Here is a 17,267-nt window from a genome sequence, read left to right as displayed (position 1 = left end):
AATAGATATGGGCAATAGTAAGTGAATGCCTGACATACAGTATCACCAAACAGGTGGACAGATCAAAGCAGTAAATAAGTGTTACCACCAGATGTCATCATTATACTATAATCCTATATTATTATATAATATATTATACTTATATTAGTGATGTTTACTTCAGAACTGTGCAAATTGTTTAAGTTGCCATAATTGGTTTAGATGTTAAAGCTATATAATAAATACTGAAAAATGTATGCTCTGGATGTTGATGATGCATACAATAAAATATATAATTAAAATTCTATTAGCCGATATACAGTATAGTATAAGCCAAAAAGTCATGTGGTTAGGGCTACTCTCACTTTAGACTTAAAATAATAAAAACTCTAAAATATATAACAACTCACAGTACAACTGTGACAGTTTAAAGATAAAATATTTCACTCAATGCAAATGAATCTTAGATAAGTCCTGAAGGCGGATTAATCCCTACCCTGTACATCCTATTTGCCTCCAGTTCAAATGGGACTCTGCCACTCTACATTTCAATGTTTAACTGTAATTACTTTGTGATTTTACACTTGTAGACCGCTAACTATAAATCATGTATACAATGGTGCCAATTATTTTCAAAGCTATAGCATGACTTGTGATTTGTTTAACCGCCTTCTTACCTTCCAGGCACAATTTTCTTCCCATTCATGTCTGTGTGTTGTGAAAATCATCTTGCAGAGACTTGGAAGTTGTTCAACAATAATTTAATTAACTAGCTCATCTCCAGAATGGGCCATAATAAAATGCTATACACTATTAAAGTGTTCTGGGACTGTGGCCTGATGAAATTTGGTGCAACTCTGTTTTTGGCGAGGAGAGGGAGCAACAAATCAAAGTTGAGTATCTAATGTAAGTGGATGAGTTCCACACAATACATCTCTCCTAGCTTATTGAAGCCTGGGAACTGCCGGGTTTATTTCATATAAAAGGATAAGGTTTATATTGGCCCCAGGTGGCTGTTTATGCAAGCGTGTAATACCGATGTACACAACAATGCCTGTAGGCTCTATAGAATGTTGTTTTCTTCTTCACTTTTATTATGGCTGAGCTTATACAGCGAGCCCCAATGAATTAACTTTCCAAAACAATAGATTTGCTGATTTCAGACTAAATGCACTTTTTGTTTGTGGGCTAGGGACACTGGAAATCAAATATGAATGTGGCTTTATTATCCTTAAGTGTATTACCAATACAGCAAGGTAAGTCAGCTTGCTCCTTGCATTATGATTAGGAAATTGGGTTATAACCATAATTCGAAACTGACAATAGTGTTTATGACTTGGCTGATTTATTGTTATTTGATGGCACCACTTGGATAAGTGGATAGCAATGATATGATCATATTTATGGTGTAATGTTTTTTTTTAAACATCCACTTACACCCACAAGTTTTAATGTTTTGAAAGAAATTTCAGTTTTGACTATATTGATTTCTGACATATTGTAGCTGGTTTTAACCATTTTTGTTAAAACTACAAAATAGTGCAACATTATCACATTTAACCTACATAGTTTTTAGTCTTGAAACAGCTATGCACAGTATATAAGGAATTCTACTAACAGCCGTGTTTCCACATTTTGTCTTATGATTGCCATACAATGCTACTGCATTCTCTAGTATCCTATTATTGTATTATTAATATAATGCTTTGTTGTGGATCCTAGAGTTGAAAAATTGACTGATTAATCCACTTGTCCACTGACAGAAAGATGAGTGGCAACAATTTTTTTATGAGTAATTTCAATGATTTTTCAAGCAAAAATAGTGAAACTGCAAAATAGCCCAGATTCCAGACACGTAAATCAGAAGATTTCTTGCTTTTCCTTGTCACGTATCACGGTAAACTAACTTTCTGGTGTATTTGGACTTCTTGGAGAAACAAAACAAGACATTTGAAGACATGTTCAGCGTTAAAGTTGTAATAGACATTTTTTTTTACATATTGTGATGGTTTATCAACTATATTTATTGATTCATTTAAAAAAGTTCATATGAATAAAATAGATTTTTGTGGCCCAATAGGTTATATGCATAAATATAACCCTACACAGGTTATAAACTTTATTTATGACTATATAGCATATTTCATATATGGGGTCTACATATACTGGAATATCAGGACACTGTTCCTATGGATAGATTCCATATGGATATTATATACAGTGGTCTAACTTTAAGCATTGTTTATTGCCTTATAGCCTGTTATTTTTACAAGTTGATTTTTTTCTCTACTTTTTAAAAACCTATGAAATATTAAGTAACAGTGAATCAGTATTTCAAGGCACGTTCAGTTTCTTATTTAATTTCAGAAAAACAATACGTACAATCCCAGTTACTGCAAAACATAGAAAAACGTTTACAACTCAGTTTTATGACCTTTTAGTTGATGTAAAAGCTGTAACATCAGGGTACATATTAAACAGTAGTTTTAATACCACTGTAGGATAAAATAATTAAGCTACATGTAATCTTCGTAGTCAGTAAAGGGCGTTAAAAAAAGAAATCAGTGGAGCGTTTGCTTCCGGAGCAGCGTCCCCCGGTTCCCCCTGTCGGAGAGCAGCGGCATCTGGGGAGGGAGGAGAGAAGAAACAAGCAGAGAGTAAACGGAGGGGCGGAGAAAAAAAAAGACAGGAGCGCAACGCGGAGGACGTGAACATACTGGAGCGGAGGTGAGTGATGTGGTATGCCGAGAATTTTCGCTGGAATACTCGGAGTTGTGGCCGCCGCGGCTCCGTTACACTTCGCTGTCAGCGTTAAAAATGACTGGGAGCGTGAGTAACTTTACATATTCTTCTGGGCGACGCATTGCTCTGGCAGCCGAGGGGCCCTGCACAGAAGTCGGGAAGGTGGGGGAGAAGAGACAGGGAGGCTGCGGCGGCAGACTTGGGGTTATTTACAGGACCCAGTGTGCGTCCCTTTGACTTTTATTGTGAGAAACCGAGCTGTCCCGTGTTTACCGTGGATGACTTCTTACCCGGAGTCACGGAATGCAACGGTTGTTTATAAAAACCGGCCGTTATTGGAACGCTGTCGCGAGCTGCCAGAGCCGTTGGCAGGTTAGCTACTGCGATGTTAGAGGTTTAAGGCAGAAAAATGCAACAAAACAAATGCAACAGAGCAGTTAAATAACGCTCCCGACACGTCCCGACTCCTAAGCGTTATATGTAGAGGATGTAGAGGGCCTATTAGCTGGTAAGTGGCTGGTAAACTGATAAACAGCCAGGCGTTCATCAGGAGTTAACCAAGACGATAAGAAAACCCACCTTCATATAGTTAACGTCACAGTTAGTTAAGTTAGCTAACTAACTAATCAGTTTGATGCTAACACTAACTAACAAACTAAGCGACCTAGTTACTCATTCATGTCATAATGTCTGCATTTCTGCAAAAGGGCAGCTGAGATTAAGTTGCCATGTCTTCTGTCTCCACCAGAGAGTTGAAGTTTAGCTATTTGTGCTTTTTTCCTCCCAATTTTAAGATGGAATACTGTATTTATAGGTCTAGTTATATTGATTGGTAACATCATGACTTGTTTCTAAGTAGAATTATTAATGTGTGCTGCTGCTCCATGCCTGAAAATACTGTTTATTACCATGATATCAATCTGGTGGTTGTTAGTCTAATGAATTGTTTATAACATTTAAACTGTCCAAATCCCCAGCTGACTCACTTAAATTTGTTGCTTTGTCTAACTGATTTTTCAAAACCCATTGATATTCAGTTTACACTGATATAGTTGGAATAGAGAAGATCATCAAATTTGAGAAGCTGCAACAATTAATTGTTTGGCTTTTCCTGCTTGGTAAATTGCTTAGATGTTGAAGCATTTATGAAAATTGTTGTCCATTTGCTTTCTGTTGATCAGTTAATTGATTAATTGATCAGTCATTTCAGTACTAGTTAGTTGCCTGACAGGTCAGTTGATTTGGTTACCATCCAGAGATGCACCAGGTCCTGACTCATAGTTGAGTCCTGTCTTGTCCTATGTTGGTCTCTGTGTTGAGCTGCAGTTTAAGTAATAAATAGGCCCATTGTGAAACAAACCCGCATAAATGAGGGTATTCTCTTGACTTGTGTACTATATGTGGAATAGTTTGGGGCTGTAGCCATGCAGGCCTCTGGGGATGAGGCTGAGGCTTGTATTGGTGCATGGTGCTGCTGGCTGAACACTGCTAGCTAATCGTTTCCAGTCTTGCTCTGGTAGTTTCTGCCAGGGCCTCAAGATAATTCGCCTGTTTGTTTTATGCAAACATGGAGCCCCTTAATTGCTTATTTATGTTTTGTGATTTAAAGAACCTAGAGAATGATGTGAGTAACTTTCCTGTTTAACTCTTGGAGAGAGAGAGCAGAGATTGGGCTCAGATATTATGACTGTGCAGAAAAACATAGAGAAGGATTGTTGACTTTTCCTTTTAAAACCATTCACTTTAGGTGAGTACTGATAAACTTTCACAATGAATGGATGTGTTGTGTTGTAAAAGCGGAAGAACTTGTGAAAGAATTCATGTAGAATGTGTGTTTCCATGGAAGAAGAAGGGACACCAAAGTTGTTGACAATAACACGAATTACCAAAGGACCTGTTACTGTTTTTTGAGTGCACTGCTGAGCTTTCTCTCCCTCCTGGTCCCTTTCCCCTCCTCTCACGGCAACATTCACTTTCATGTATTTGTTTTGCATCAGATTTGCACCGATGCATGAGCTTCCTTATGTGTACATTCAGGAGGTGTGTTCTTAAACCACACTTGTCAAAAAATATGTTTTCAGCATGAAAGTGTTCTGTTATACTATTTTAGTGTATAAACATTTTATGGTAAATTCTGAGTTTTTACTATTTTAGGCTGCGGTTGTGGTGATTTTCTAAGGTTTGTGCTGCGGTATTGCTTTGGTGAGTTAATTAGTGCAAGCTACATAAATGAATGTGTGTCGTTGACTGTACCACCACCGTAGAAATGGTGCACTGTCATTCTCTGCTTCTCCGTCACTGTCTGCCTTCCTGCCTTGCCTCCCACTCTCTCTCTGTCCTCCCAGCCTGCTTGCCCTGTTGGCTTGCTCTTCATCCAGACCTGGCCCCAGTCTGCAGTGTGTGCGTGTAGGAACATGATGTCATTGTTAATTGCTTGGGTCTCTTGGGCTGTTAAGTTGGTTTATATTCTGCCCCCTCTCTTCCTTTCCTGCTACTACCTCTTTTCAGTTCATCCCTCTTTCTCTCCTCATTTATGCTCCTTCTCTCCTCCTGTAGCATTTCTATACAACATCAGGAGTTGCTGAGTATGGAAAAAGTGACTTGGACATTTATGGGCCTTGTTTTGGGCCAAGCACTGCAGACTGTTCTAGTGTGGTAGTGTATCTGTGCTTGTTTAAGATTGGTATATTAAAAGTTGATCAGTTTCAAGATGGCCCATCTTGTCCTTAGGTAGCTTCTATCACCGCTATGAGAGGCAAAAGGTAGGAGACAGGCATGCCTTTATACATTTTATGCAGATGCACAGGGACATGTACAAAAATAGCAATTCAGTAATGTAAGCTGTCACCTTCTGAAGCTGTGAGCATGTGAAATGCCCAGAAATACCCTTTGATATCTCAGCTAACCTCAAAACATTTTGCAGATTGGATGTAATTATGTTGGCCAGACTATAAATGTGTGTCTGTCTGTGTGGGGTTGGTATTTTTTTGCCTTGCAGCACCAAGTTCTTAGTGTTTGTGTGGTTGAGGTCATGCAGAACAGCTGACGAGAAAGCAGGGTAAAATGTGTGCAAGTGCATACATGCTTGTGTGACTGAGTGTGTGTGTGTGTGTGTGAGACAAATCAGATAAAGAGTATAGTGATCTGTTATCACCACCCTGCTTCCCGTGTGAAACAATATCAATGGTCCGCCCTTGACCAAACAAATGTGTGTGTTTGTATGTGCACGGGTGTATGTGTGTGTGCGTGAAGTCTGACCAGATTGGACAGATGAATGATGAATTAAGGACAGCAGAGTAGATTCATCCCAGGCTGTCAAGTTGGCAAGATAACCACTCTGCAGTTTGTTTGTGTGTATTTATGTGTAGTGTATTTTGGGGAGGCTTTATGTGTGTGTCAGTTTTTTCCCCTTGCTTCTCGTCACTTTCTGTTTCAGCTACCTATCGATGCCTCTCAATAGGTTTATTGTGCCCACTGTCAAACAATCTGCAGTGTATGTGTGTGTCAGGTACGGAGAATCAGAGGACCCAAAAATGCCACACACTTAAGTACTGAACGAGAGTTTATTTACAATAACCAATGAGGGAGTTGAGAGCTGTGATGATGACCATGAAGAATGGAAGGGAGAATCCGGACGTAGTCAACAGGAGGCTGGTTTATGCCTAGGCCCGCGCCTGGTAACTCCACGGGGGGTCTAGGTTGGTAGGAGGATGAAACCGGGTCTTGGTCCGCAGAGCAGAATCTCACGGTGCGGTGTATTCTTGGTCAGAATTCCGGGGCAACGGAGAAACACAAAACACCTCCAAACGAAACTCCAAGCAGGAATTGGAGGGCAAAATACAGCAAATAGTCCTTCACCAAGACGTCACCTCGTATAACAGAAAACGGGGCTGAGAGTCATTGAATTCATAGATAGTCCAAGAGAAACTGTTACCGGAGTTGCCGGGAGGAATGTGGCGGAGAGGATCGGGTCACTTTCCTTCGATCAGCGCGTAGTTCCTTCGTGATATCCCTTCGAATCTTCTAATGGCGAGTCTCGCAGAAATACCTCGTGAAGCGAAGCAGACAATCCCGCACTAGACTGTGGCGGCCGAGGAGGATAAATACTGTGGGCTCCTGAAAGACAGACAGGTGGACAGAGTTGCCTGCTAATTACCGGATGTCCAGGAAACCTAAACACACGGGGAAATTACAAAACACGAGACGACCGGAAACCTACGTGACCGGTCGTGACAGTACCCCCCCCTTAACGGCCGACCCCCGGCGGCCCCTAGGTTGATCAGGGTGGGAACGGTGGAAATCCCTGACGAGTTCGGGGTCCAGAATACGACTCCCAGGTACCCAGGAACGCTCCTCAGGACCATACCCCTCCCAGTCCACCAGGTATTGTATGCCCCGACCCCTGCGTCGGGACTGGAGAAGGCGACGGACCGAGTAGGCCGGACCGCCGTCGATGAGCCGGGGAGGTGGGGGGGACGGAGGAGGGGGCAAGAGGTTGCTAATATGGACAGGCTTGATACGTGAGACATGAAAGGTTGGGTGAATCCTCAGAGCTCTAGGTAACTGTAACCTAACTGCTGCAGGGTTTATCACTTTGGTAATGGGGAAAGGCCCAATAAATCTGGGGGCCAACTTAGCATATGGTACCTTCAGGGGAACCTCCCGGGACGACAACCAGACCCTCTGTCCACTTTGGTAGTGAGGAGCCGGCCTCCGCCTTCTATTTGCCTGCCTGCTGTACCTGCACCCAGAGACTAGGAGGGCTCGCCTCGCCCTCCTCCAGGCCAGATGGCACTGGCGAAACCTCGCGGTGGCCGATGATGATTCTCCTCGGGGTAACGGCGAGTCAAACACTGAGGGCTGAAAACCATACACAATCTGAAAAGGAGAGAGTTTAGTAGATGAAGATGGAAGTGTGTTGTGGGCGAATTCTACCCATGCCAAGTTCTTTGCCCAAGTCCCCGGATCCTCGGCGCAAAGGATGCGCAAACCTTTCTCCAACTCCTGATTAAGTCTCTCGGCCTGTCCATTGGTCTGAGGGTGATAGCCTGACGACAGACTCAGAGTGATCCCTAAGAGACGGCAGAACTCTCTCCAGGATCTTGCGATAAACTGAGGGCCCCGATCAGACACTATCTCCTGTGGGACCCCGTGTAGGCGAATAACATGGTCCACAAGAGCCTGCGCTGTTCGGGAGGCCGAGGGTAATCTGGGTAAGGGAACAAAATGCACCATCTTGGAGAAACGGTCCACAATTGTCAAAATGGTTGTGTTACCAGATGATGGAGGAAGACCGGTCACGAAGTCTATGGCAATGTGGGTCCAAGGACGCCGGGGTATCGGAAGGGGCTGGAGGAGGCCCGGGGGTGCCTGGTTGGATGCCTTGAATCTGGCGCAGGTTGTGCAGGCCAGGACATACTGGTGGACGTCTCCTCTTAGCCCAGGCCACCAGAAGCGTTGTAGGACTACCTGGAGGGTTCGTCTCACTCCGGGATGGACATGGAGTCGAGACGCGTGGCAGATCTCCAGAACCTTGGAACGCAACTGGGGAGGAACAAAGAGACAGTGAGGAGGACAATGGGAAGGGGAAGGATTACCAGCATTAGCCTGTGAAATCTCCAGCTCCAACGAAAGACGTGCCGCCCCTAGTCTCGCTGAGGCCGGCAGGATGAATTCTGGTTCCACACTAGAGTCCGGCGGGGAGTGAAGACGAGACAGGGCGTCGGCCTTTGAGTTCTTGGCCCCAGGGTGAAAGGACAGAGTGAAGTGGAATCTGGCAAAGAACCCAGACCACCGGGCTTGGCGTGGGTTGAGGCGCTTGGCAGTTTGAAAATGTTCCAGATTCTTATGATCAGTGAGGATGGTAAAGGGGTGCCTGGCTCCCTCCAACCAATGCCTCCACTCCTCCAAAGCCAGCTTCACCGCTAACAATTCCCGGTCCCCGACATCGTAATTTCTCTCCGCAGGAGACAGACTTTTGGAGAAGAAGGCGCAAGGGTGAGCCTTAGAATCCTTGGATTCTACCTGAGAGATGACTGCCCCCACCCCTGTGTCTGATGCGTCCACCTCCACCAAGAAGGGTAAGTCAGGGTCAGGAATAGTCAGAACAGGCGCCGAGGTGAAGCGGTCCTTCAGAGAATTGAAGGCTCTCTTGGCTTCGGGAGTCCAGGAGAAGGGGACTCTGATGGAAGTGAGCTGGTGAAGGGGTTGGGCTACGGAGCTGTAGTTCCTAATGAACTTACGATAGAAATTAGCAAATCCTAAAAAACTCTGTAACTGTTTGCGGTTCTGGGGTACCGGCCATTCCCTCACTGCCCTAACCTTCTCAGGATCCATGGCAATATTACCTGGCTCTATAATGAACCCCAAGAAGGAAGTCCTCTTGGAGTGGAACTCGCACTTCTCTACTTTAGCAAATAACCGGTTCTGGAGAAGCCTCTGAAGAACCGCCCTGACGTGGAGAATGTCTTCGGTCTCAGAGCGGGAGAAAATGAGGATGTCGTCGAGGTATACGAAGACGAACTTATTAATCATATCTCCCAAAACATCATTGACCAGATTCTGAAATACAGCAGGAGCGTTGGTCAAACCGAATGGCATAACTAAATATTAAAAATGGCCGTTGGGTGTATTAAAGGCCGTCTTCCATTCGTCACCCTCCTTAATCCTGATTAGGTGATAAGCATTCCGTAAATCTAATTTGGAAAAAATTCTTGCACCCTGAATGAGTTCAAAAGCAGAGGCGAGGAGAGGTAGTGGATAAGCGTTCCTTACAGTAATGTTATTAAGGCCCCGATAGTCAATACAGGGGCGTAATCCCCCGTCCCGCTTCTTAACAAAAAAAAACCCCGCCCCTGCTGGGGATCTCGAGGGTCGAATGATGCCAGCGGCTAATGATTCCTGAATGTAAGATTGCATGGCCTCTCGTTCCTGCCCCGATAAGGGATACAACCGACCCTTTGGAGGGACGGAGTCCGGTAGTAACCGGATGGCACAGTCATAAGGGCGATGAGGCGGCAGAGAAGAGGCTCGTTCTTTATTGAAAACCTCCCGAAGGTCCAGGTACACCGAGGGAACTTTAGTCAGGTCGGGCTGGTACCGGCTCTCGGAGACTGGGAAGCTGGGACTAAGGGCGGTATGAAGACAGGTGGCAAGACAACTTGGACTCCATTCCAAAATCCTCCCCGTAGACCAATCGATCCGGGGATTGTGAGCCTGTAACCAAGGGAGGCCTAGCACACTTGAAGATGAGGGAGAATCAACAACGAGGAAAGTAACGTACTCATGGTGATTAGCAATGGTTAATAAAACAGGCTTAGTTCTGACCTGAACTTGATGTAGAGGTCGGTTGTTGAGAGCCTTGACCAGAAGGACTTGGCCCAAGGGTTCAGTGTCCAATTGGAGTGCCTCCACCACAGACTGAGAGATGAGATTTGTGTCCGAGCCGGAGTCGATGAGTATTGGAAGTTGCTTCTGATGCGGAGGCGCCCCAAAGAGGGCCTTGGTGAGGGGACGTGAAAAAGTCAGTTCAGGCGATGGCTGGCTCAGTAAGGACCTCACCCTCCTTACTGAGCCAGGCCTTTTACTGGGCACTGACGAATCTGATGTCCTGATCTGCCACAGTAGAAACATAGACCCCGGGTGCGTCTTCGGTCTCGCTCCGTCGGGGAAAGTCGGCCTCGACCAAGCTGCATAGGCTCCGGGTTTGACGGTCGAGGTTGGTCCCAGGAGGGTTGGAAGCTTGGACGAGGATTGCTGGTGTGAGACCCGGGCGGCGTCCGCTCTAACCGGCGTTCCAAATACCGCTCCTCCAGGCGAGTGGTAACCTCGATCGGTCCCTTTAAGTCCTTGGGACGCGGTTGGTGAGCCAGATCGTCCTTAAGTCGGGCGTTGAGTCCCAAGTAGAAGTGGTCGTATAGTGCGGCAGCGTTCCAGGCGCTGTCCTCCGCCAGACGTCGAAATTGGACCACGTATTCGGATAAGGGCCTGTCCCCCTGCAGTAGCCTGGTGAGGTGGTTCTGGGCTCCGACTTCAGGTCGGATGGGGTCGAAAATACTGGAGAGTTGTTCCCCAAAGTCTCTAGCAGATCTACAATAACTCTCCTGTCTTCTCCATGCAGAGGTTCCCCACTGGGCTGCCTCCCCCTCTAGTAGGGAGATGATATAGATAACCTTTGACTCCTCAGTGGGGAAGGCAGATGGTTGGAGGGAGAAAACAAAGTCGCACTTGGTGAGGAAGGAACGGCTTCGACCAACTTCTCCACTATAGGAAGTGGGTGGAGGGAGTCGTGGCTCCAAGACGACAGGGCTCCTGATTGTGGGAGGAGAGGCTGGAAGGGGAGTGTCGGAAGCCTCGCGGGGTGGACGGGCGGGAATCATCTGTTGAAGCTGGCCAGATATGCGTTCCATGGACTGGGCGAGGCTCAGGAATCGATCTTCATGTGACTGGAGGGCGGTCTCGATGCTGGCGCACCATGATGACGTAGCAGGGGCGGCTGGGTCCATAGTGGCGGGATTGTACTGTCAGGTACGGAGAATCAGAGGACCCAAAAATGCCACACACTTAAGTACTGAACGAGAGTTTATTTACAATAACCAATGAGGGAGTTGAGAGCTGTGATGATGACCATGAAGAATGGAAGGGAGAATCCGGACGTAGTCAACAGGAGGCTGGTTTATGCCTAGGCCCGCGCCTGGTAACTCCACGGGGGGTCTAGGTTGGTAGGAGGATGAAACCGGGTCTTGGTCCGCAGAGCAGAATCTCACGGTGCGGTGTATTCTTGGTCAGAATTCCGGGGCAACGGAGAAACACAAAACACCTCCAAACGAAACTCCAAGCAGGAATTGGAGGGCAAAATACAGCAAATAGTCCTTCACCAAGACGTCACCTCGTATAACAGAAAACGGGGCTGAGAGTCATTGAATTCATAGATAGTCCAAGAGAAACTGTTACCGGAGTTGCCGGGAGGAATGTGGCGGAGAGGATCGGGTCACTTTCCTTCGATCAGCGCGTAGTTCCTTCGTGATATCCCTTCGAATCTTCTAATGGCGAGTCTCGCAGAAATACCTCGTGAAGCGAAGCAGACAATCCCGCACTAGACTGTGGCGGCCGAGGAGGATAAATACTGTGGGCTCCTGAAAGACAGACAGGTGGACAGAGTTGCCTGCTAATTACCGGATGTCCAGGAAACCTAAACACACGGGGAAATTACAAAACACGAGACGACCGGAAACCTACGTGACCGGTCGTGACAGTGTGTGTGTATCTGTGCATTGTTGTTGCAGGGAGCAGACAGCCGTGAGGTGTGTTTGAACAGAGAAGGAGCACAGAGGCCCTGTTCATCCTGTAGGGTGTGAGACTGAATGACAGGGCCCATTTTCTCTGTTTCCATCTGTCCCTCTATCAGTCGGTCTGTCTCACTCTGCCTGTTTTTCACCCACGTGCTCATTCCGCTTTGCCTTCTTTTCGCTTAGTTTACTTTGCGTCTTTGTGTTCTTTCTTTGTTTGTGTGTGTGTGTGTGTGTGTGTGTGTGTGTGTGAGTGCGGCCTTATAATGTGTCAGCTCTTGGCAGCCCTCACTGATTGGCTGTCTTCTCGCTGTCAAGCCTGCCTTATGATAGCGTCGTCAGTATGCATGTTATTCTGCCTACAAATTACCTGTCGAAGTAGGCAAGGACGGACAAGTTCTCCATTTTTAAAGGAAACCTCATGCGCAGACACAGATTTATGCTCACATTCACACACTTGGTGGGCATATACACACATTTTCCCACTCTGTTGTTTATATGTTCCTGTTTCTGATATTGTCTTTTCCACATGGCTGCACTTCTACAGGTCCTGTATACCCCAGTTTCTCCCAGTGCAGCTGCATAAAAAATTTCTGCCTCTCTTTGACCTTCACTCTCTCCCTGTCGCTCTCTCTCTCTGACATTCAAACACATACACAATCATCATACACTATGAAAGCTAGAAGGTGATGAAAGAGACTGTAAAGACTGGAGCCCCAGGTGCTTCTGTAAATTGGCGAGTTCTGCTGTGCTGTCACAAAATGAGGATTAACTCAGAGTTGGTAGTATGTACTTCAGTTCTCTTATCCTCTACTGTTGTTGCATTTGTCAAGACCACTTGAGAGGATAGACAGATGTTCAGCTCTAATACACACAAAGTATTTTGGAGAAAGAAGCTTAGTGACAGCTTGAGCATACCAAGTTAAATATTTGCATTACACTGATAATTATAAAGCATACACTTAACTGTTCAAAGCATGTTGCACACAATTGCTGTAATGCAGGTATAATAGACAATGTCTGCACATACTCCTTTGATTTAAGGATAATAATTAGGGTCAGAACATATGTTTGGTTGACTTTGCATAAACCAGTGCTTGTAGATATTCTATACTGTATGAAGAAGATATAGGTGACTGGGTTGTAACAAAATCAGATGCAAAATGGACTGAAGGGTGGCATGATCATGGTCAAAGACACTGTATGGTGATGACATATACTAGAGTCAGATATCTTTAGGTTTCTGGTCATTCTTTTAGTGATGAAAGAGTATTTAATTGACAGAAAATGACAATTTGAATGGATTAATTAAATGCAATAAAAAAAACAATAGTTTGAGAAATTGACTTTTAAAAAAAAAATAAGTTGGACATTAAATAATTAAAGGGTTAAATCAAGAATATAGTCAACAGAATAACTGAAACTGAAAATAACTGTTATTTACAGCCCTATGTACAGTATGTTAACTTTTCCTGCTATGATGCAACGGACCAGTTTTTTCCCTCTGGAACATTTTTTGTCAGATTTGGACAGCCAGGCAGATTCTGATGCATCTCATCATTTGATTTAGTTAGTAGATGACAGCCTACTGAACTTTCCTGAAAAGTTAGTGTTCTATGCTATGAAGGTTAGAGCAATCTTTAACACTCTATTACGCAGACTTCGAAATTGTATGAAACATTCCTGTCTGATGAATGCACAGGATGAATGGTGATAGGAATGTTGAATCAGGATTGCAGTCATTGTAGTGGTTTGAGTTCCTGATCAGATTTATTTCTTGCATTTACATCATATCCTGTGGTGGAAGTAACATTAAGTTAACATCTGTGGTTAGTATGTGAAGCCCTGCCAACTTTGATATTTTTGTCCATCATTCATTAAACCACAGTAACATATAAAACTTTTATTACGGCATTGTAGGCTAGAATTGAAATTAATTGAAATGTTTAACTTTCTTTAACCACACACTGCTGGAATTTGCCTTTTGGCTTTGCACTGACTTGGCAAGCTAGTGGAGAGGCAGTCTTGGCCCTGTGTGTGTTTGCTCCAAACAGTGGCGGTGCGGTGCTATTCCACCAGCCATGGTCAGCTCGCCATATAGTCCCTGTCCAAAACCAATGTCCTGATAGAGATGCATGCTTTGCTAACTTTGGAAAACAACAATGATGTCTTCCATTTGTAGAAAGAGGGAGAGAGATGGGGAGAAAGAGGCAGCCATTGTGTGAGAGGAAGAGACATTAAGCACAAGGGAGGGGATGATTTAAAGTACTGGAGACGGAGCAATCGTTGCAGTGGTGTCTGTGGTTCTTTTGGCAGAGATGGGACATTCCTTTTCTGATGAGTCACTCTCTCTCTGATCAGTTTTCTTTGCTGACATTTCTTGTTCTTATGCTGTTACCCTTTTCCCCCTCCTCTCTCATCTTCTAAGTGTCAGTTCTTCTTGCAGTTTTCCCCTCTTTGGCATCTTCATTTTGAAATGATAAGGCACAACTGTTTTCCAATCAGATCAGACTATGTTGTGATATACAGCCTACAGTATTGTGACATTACCATGGACCAGCTTGCTGCAGGTTTTATAATGAAATATGAGATAACATGGCCATATTGAATTCAGACACACATACACACAGTCTGAGTAAGACCTGTGCTGTTAGTGTCTAGACTTCCCTGTCCTCTCGGATGTCCTGTCACATCTCAGCTATATATAGGATACACAGTCTCTCCACTGCTTCTTCCCTCCCCTTGGATCCAACAGGCCTTTTGTGCATGTACATGTCTGTCTGCCTGTCTGTGTGTTTTCACTGAAAGAGGGAGAAGGTTTTTGCAGTATACACGACTCCATGTCTACTGAAAAAGAAAAAGACAAAAATGAGCTGTAGTAGGCTTGCAAGGGAACCGAAGAGAAGCTGAAACTCTATCAAGAATCACCAGAAACTTTGTTAAGAGAACCGTCTAGCTGATGACTAGACTAGTAAAAATATAAGCATGTGCAGTACAAAAACTATTTGTGGTTTGAAAGAGCCCCTTTTAACATTGCGTGACTCCTGATTTAATTTATACTTAATTTACTTAATTTATACCTTACATTATTGACAATGCCTTACAATCTGAAAGTTTTTTTGTTTTTGGTGACTCAGTTTTGATTGACTGTTACTCAGTCTAGGTTGGCTTAATTCAGCATGTGTCTAAATACTAAATGAACCATTGACTAATTTCTGGTTAGTGTGCTCTTTTCATGCCACTGTAGTTTTTACGGTAGACCAAAGTGAGGACATTTACATGAAAGAAAGAAAAGGCAGAACAAGGTCTGCTTGGACACTGTGTCATTGTCATGTTCAAAGGTAAACCTTATACCCATCTTTAAGTTATTGGCTGAGGGCAGCAGGTTTCCCTGAAGAATTTCACAGTATATTGTCCCAACCATTTTCCCTGCTATCCTGACAAGTACCCCAGTCCCTGATGAGGAGAAAACCGCCCACAACAGGATGCTATCACCTCTGTTTTTTACTGTAGGTATGGTGGTTTTTGGATGATGACTTGTATTTTCTTTCTGCCAGACGTACCACTAAAGAGTTTGGTTTTGGTCTCGTCTGACCATAACATCATTTCCCACTTGGCATCAGAGCCTTCAAAGTGCTTTTTGGCAAAGCTAAAATGAGACTTAATGTGTCCTTTCTTAAGTTGGGCATTTTTTTCTTGCAACTCTTCCATAGAAGACAGATTTGTGGAACACTTGTGATAAATGTTGTCACCTGCACACAGTGACCACTCTTTGCCATGAAGGCCTGAAGCTCCTTCAAAGTTGTCATCAGCCTCTTGGTAGCCTTTCTGACTTTTCCTCCTCACTCTGATATCTAGGTTGGAACACCTTGTACTTCTTAATCATAGACATAACTGTGCTCCTAGGGATATATAAAACCATAGAAATCTTGTACGCATCTCCTTACTTTACATTTCCACAAGTTTGAGATCTTGAGATCTCTAAGATCGCCACCTGTAGAGGACTGTTTGCTTTCAAGTGCACTACCTAGTGTTCAACTGCTCTAGGAAGAGATTTTTTTGTTTTGAACTAATCGCAATCAATACAACTGATCATAGGTGAAACACATTATGATTAATTATACCTGATTGAGTTAAAAAATGCCATTCTGGGAGTGAGGACACTGTGTCTGTGATTTATTTATTTATTCATTCTCTTTTTTTTTCATGATATTTCAGATTTTTATTTAAAAAAAAAAAAATTAAAAACTTGTTTCTTGTTTCACTTGTATGTTGTAAGCTGCATTGAGTAAATAAAGCTAAAAAAAAAAGTTTTTATTTCATGTTGTGAAACAAAATGTGGAAGTTTTGATGGAGGTGATGCTTTTATTATCGTCATTATAGTTAGAAATCAAGTGCAAATGCCTGACAGCTAGTGGATATTGAACAGCAGTTGAAATCTACCAGTTTAACCTTGAAGTACATCCATTTTTTAAAATGCTTATAACTTTTCTTCTTGCAGGACTTGTATCTGTGAAGGAATCTGTTCTGCAAGTGTGTGAAGTTTGCTCATGTAGCTAAAATGAATATCAGTAGGTGCTGTCAGTCAAAAGTCAAAACCTTTTCATCATCCAAAATGACTTACTGGCAGTTTGTCATTATTGCTGTAATCAAACACTTAAGGAGCACAAGGTTTGTGTAATATTTTGATTCTCAGGCTCAAGAAGAACTCAGTAGCAGAACTAAACAGAGGCAGTGAGTAATATCTTTGTCATATTTGTAGGTGAGATGAATTGAAGGAAAAAGAAAATGTAGATAAGGAAGAGCGGGAATCACAAGCACATGACAAGCTGAAATACAGACATGGCTTTACTTGTTGTTTTCTGATTCCTCTCCTGGAATCTCATCTTCAGCAATGCATCCAGGAAAGAGCTGTGGTCTCATTATGGTCATGCCGGCTATGCCAACCAACTGGCTCATGTGTGTTCCACAGATGGCGTAGGCTTTAAGGGCTGTAATGGGACTTCCCTCCTCTTAGCTTGGTGTGTTCATGTTGTGCTCTTTCTCCCCTCCCTTGACCTCCCCTCACCCACAGGAAAGGGGCTGGGAGGAGCAGGGAGAAAGAGAGGGAATATCTGGGAATGGGGGAGGGATTACAGCACACTCTGTCCCAAGTTTCCCAAATGCAGGAAATCAGCTCTTGCCTTCTGTTTGTAAAATGATTCTTTTCCACGTCAGAGGATTTCAGAGGCTGTTTTTCCGCTCTAACAGTAGGCTGTT

General features: G+C 44.0%; 1 protein-coding gene across 6 annotated transcripts in view; it reads left to right on the top strand.

Annotated features, from left to right (window-relative positions):
- Positions 1–2,593: 2,593 nt before the first annotated feature.
- apbb2b (amyloid beta (A4) precursor protein-binding, family B, member 2b) overlaps positions 2,594–17,267 on the top strand; it is a 49,871-nt gene continuing 35,197 nt past the window's right edge. For 4 of the 6 annotated variants that reach the window (XM_026302875.2, XM_026302878.2, XM_026302877.2 and 1 more), the window contains exon 1: positions 2,594–2,706. The gene's annotated coding sequence lies outside the window, so the exon portion shown is untranslated. Of the gene's footprint in view, positions 2,809–17,267 lie in introns of all 6 variants that reach the window. The other 2 variants (XM_026302876.2, XM_026302874.2) reach the window with 1 other exon arrangement.

Source organism: Mastacembelus armatus, chromosome 1 (genome assembly GCF_900324485.2).
Source record: "Mastacembelus armatus chromosome 1, fMasArm1.2, whole genome shotgun sequence".
Classification (NCBI taxonomy): Eukaryota; Metazoa; Chordata; class Actinopteri; order Synbranchiformes; family Mastacembelidae; genus Mastacembelus; species Mastacembelus armatus.
This window is presented reverse-complemented; position numbering and strand designations above follow the sequence as displayed.